This window comes from Loxodonta africana, chromosome 16 (genome assembly GCF_030014295.1).
Source record: "Loxodonta africana isolate mLoxAfr1 chromosome 16, mLoxAfr1.hap2, whole genome shotgun sequence".
Taxonomy (NCBI): Eukaryota; Metazoa; Chordata; class Mammalia; order Proboscidea; family Elephantidae; genus Loxodonta; species Loxodonta africana.
This window is the reverse complement of record NC_087357.1, coordinates 34,545,654-34,549,862: the sequence shown is the minus strand read 5'-3', so window position 1 is coordinate 34,549,862 and position 4,209 is coordinate 34,545,654.

The following is a 4,209-nucleotide window of genomic DNA, read 5'->3' as shown; positions in this document are numbered from 1 at the left end:
CTTAGTGACTTACTTGACCAATAGACTGTGATGGAAGTATTGGTCTGGGATTTTTAAGACTAGATCATAAGAATCCTTGCAGTTTTACCCAGGCCTCTTGGAACAGTCACTCTGAAGGAATCCAGCCACTGTATAAAAAGTCTGATTATGCTGAGACTCCCCTGATGTTGTGAAGCCCAAGCCACCCATTTATGGAGGCCAAATGGAAAAAAGAGATGCTCAGCTATCCCAGCTTCACATGAGTGAAGAAACCAGATGACTCTAACCTCAGCTGCCGTAGTTAGCAACCAAATGAAAGACCCCAAGTGAGAACCACCCAGCTGAGCTCATCAACCCCCAAAACCATGAGATAACAATAAATTACTGATTCTTAGAAATCCCTTTAAAAACAAATAACGATGAGATATTATCATTGGGAGAATTTGGGTGAAGTGTACACAGGAACTCTGTATTATTTTGCAACTTCTTGTTACTCTTAAATTATAGGAAAAATAAAATACAGTTATTAAAACATAAAACACTGACCCACCTGATCTGGAGAAGATCCATTTTGAAAGAGCTAAAGACAGCTGGAGATCCTCCCTGAGCCATCTCCCAGATCCTGACAATACCAGCACTGGCTGCAGTCAACAGGTGTGTGTAACTATGGTCCCTAAGTACATTTGCTGGCTTTGAAAGCTCAGGTGAAAGCTCTTACTTTCCCCCTACCCCCATGTCAGTGACTCAGCCCCAATCCCAATGCTTCACTCATCACATTTGGGTCTCCTACCAGGGAAACACCCAGTTGTTCCTTTTGTCTAGTAAGAAAACAGACTGCTGTTGCTCTTCATTTTTCAAAGGCTGACATCACGATATGAACAGGCATGAAATGTCACTCAGCCAAAGGAGAAAGATTTTCTCTGCTTAGTGTTTTTTTAAATACCCTTTTCCTTTGGTTCTTAAAAAAACCCTCAAACAAACAAGTGAAATCATGTCCTCATTCTGCTGTACTTTAGGGATATCCCTCCCCCTTTCTAGCCCTTCAGGGAAACCATGCCCCTCCCAGAGAACATCCCTGGAGAATAGACCCTAGCCCCACCCTTCAGCTACAGCTTTCATCTCAGGTAATGTCTGGAAAGAGCAGACCTCTGACCTCTGGCGCTTAGCGCACTCTTTCCCTCATGCATGCTCATGGTTTATCATAAGTAGAAGCAGCCACTGTCAGTTGGGAGCAGGTGTGATATAAGAAGAAACATGAAGACCTGACCAGGTCAATAGAGCACTACACAGTTATTGTGCACCTAATTTTTCCAGCACTGAACTAGGCACTTTTGAAGTATAGAAGTGTGGGATAGAAACAAAAGACTGTAGTAGAAAAGCTTTGGACTTCAAAGACCTGGGATGACATCCTGGTGTTGTCATTTTCTTGCAGTATGGCTTTGGGCTGGCTTTTCGTTCTCTCTAAGGGAACAAGAAAATTCTCCCTACCACCCTCAGAGGCTTGTGAAAACTAAAAGCGAGTGCAGTGCTTTGTCAATCACAGACCCAATGAAGGCTATTATTATCACACACCATTGTGTACTAGGAGGTCAGAGAAGGAAAAGAAAGCTGGGCAGGAGCTGTCAGGGAGGACTTGATGGAGGACATTGGTCTAAAGCGGACCTTGGAGGAAGGAAAGGATTGGGAAAGGCAGAAAAGGCACTCTTCCCAAGGGATGCTGAGGGAGGACTTGTATCCTGTGGGGGAGGGAGGAAAGTAAGGAAATTTGACCCAACCTGTGAGAGAGGTTCTGATCGAGGAACCATATGGAAAATAAGTTTAGAGAGATAAGGGAGTCCCTAATTATGAAGGATCTAGAAAAACAAAAGTGTAGGGAGGGATAAAGATACAGGATGAAGGATACTAACCAACTTCTTACCTGAACTATGTTGTTGTTTGTCATCGAGTTGATTCCGACTTATAGTGACCCTATATGACAGAGTAGAACTGCCCCAAAAGGTTTCCTAGGCTGTAAAGCTCACAAACCAGATGAACAAGTCTTTTTCTCCCATGGAGTTGCTGATGGGTTTGAACCGCCCACCTTTCGGTTAGCAGCAGAGCACTTAACCATTGCACCACCAAGGCTCTCTTACCTGAACTGTACCAAAAAACAAACCAAACCCATTGCCATCGAGTTGTTTCCGACTAGTAGTGACTCTATAGTACAGAGGAGAACTGCCCTATAAGGTTTCCAAGAAGCAGCTGGTGGATTCAAACTGCTGACTTTTTGGTTAACAGACAAGCTCTTAACCATTTCACCACCAGGGCTCCATACCTGAACTATCACAGAATATTATCTACTATAGAATATATCTAATACCTTTGTTCTTCTGAAATGTTTACTCCTTGGGTCTATACTTCAAAGATATCATAGTGAACTATGTTGGACAATGGAGATAGAGGAAATAAGAACATAATAAAACAGTTATATTGACAGATGCTCTATGTAGAGAGGAAGTACTTTGAAATTTTCTCTTTCTGCTCTCAGAAACAAAAATTTTCATCTGGTTATATGTCTTCTAAAAGACGTAACAAAGTGTCTTCCCAATTAGAAAATCCTAGGAAATGGAACCTTGTACCTCTTTTCTTTCAAACACCGATCCACTCCAGTTCTAAACCAGAATACTAGGAAGAAAGGGAAGCATATGTCTCTGCACAGTCCTTCACCAAGATTCAATCTAGGCAGAATTCCATAATCCCAGCCTGTCATATTACCTGGCCGTGGGCATCTTACAACCATTTGTGGATGGGGATATTCCAAGATAGCAAATAGATCCCCTTACAGGGTAAAAATCATGGCAGAATCTCCATTTTTTTCTTTGCATATAGTTGCTTCTAATCTTTCTTTGGCCTCTTATCAATTTTGAGGGGTCCCTTTCATTTAACCTAAGTTTTCTCCTCATGAAAAAGAAGTAGCCAGAAGAGTTGGGTTGAATACTATAGAAAGGCAGTGCATCCAAAATACAAGAGTGAATTCAGCCATTTTGTGGCTAAAGGTCCTTTTGAAAAGGATTGCGTAGGACCTCAAAAACTCTGTCTCTCTTGGTCCTTGGAGTAAGAATTCAACAGTTTTTCACAAAATCATGGCTATTCTTTCAGTTCAAACTACTGCTTACAAAGCAACTATGAAGCCAAAATAAATCAGATGCAATCAAAATGAGAAAAACTTAGTTGATGCCACCAGACTTGAAGACTGAGATTGTGTCTTATTTTTTTGTTTGTTTTTTGTATTCCTGTCACCTAATACAATAAATGTTTGATGAATAAATAAATACATCGAGTAAAATCTAACAATAATACTAAATACTGTATTGTGAAAATAAGAAGTAATAAACTTCTGAATCAGCACAAAAGGCAAATCAAAAATAATCAGTGAAGAATTCTTGTGTAGCCAAGATGAGTATCATCATGTCATCACCAGGAACGAATATATATTAACTTCCCACAATAAAATAATAACTATGCTACCTTCTTAGTCCAAAGAGTAGAGGATAGCCGTAATTCCTGTCCTGAGGGAACTGACTAATGGAGAAAACATACAAACTTATTCATCAGAAATATGTGTAAAGAATTATCCACAGACTGGCGTGAGAATGATGGTATGCCAAAAATTGAGCTGGCAAGTTGGACAGTAGGTGGGGTTACTCAGGAAACATGAAATTCCTTACCATCAAGTAGTTTATTGAGACTAATTCCCTCTGATCATGTGGAGAGGAAGACGAAGTTAAGACTGAGAGTAAGGTTGAGGTTGAGAATAATGCTGAAGACGAAGTAAAAATGATGATGAGGGTGAAGGCTGAGGAGAAGTAAGTAGAGGCTGAAGCTGAGGTTTAGAAATGACTGGAGCTTGGTGGTGCAGTAGTTAAGAGCTATGGCACATTACAGCTGCATACCAAAAGGGTCAGCAGTTGGAATCCATCAGCCGCTCCTTGGAAACCCTATGGAGCACTTCTGTTCTGTTCTATAGGGTCACTATGAGTCAGAATCAAGTCAATGGCAATGTGTTTGGTTTTTTTTTTGTTTGGGGCTTGATCATCTCTGCTTCCCTGAATATTTTTATAAAAGGGATGGTAATGAATTTCCTTCCAGTACTTTGAGCAAGATACTCATCCTTTCAGACTTCTACTCCCCTCTTCCATAAAAGGAGAAAATAAAAAGCCTTTCCCCCACATAATCACAACTCCATATATT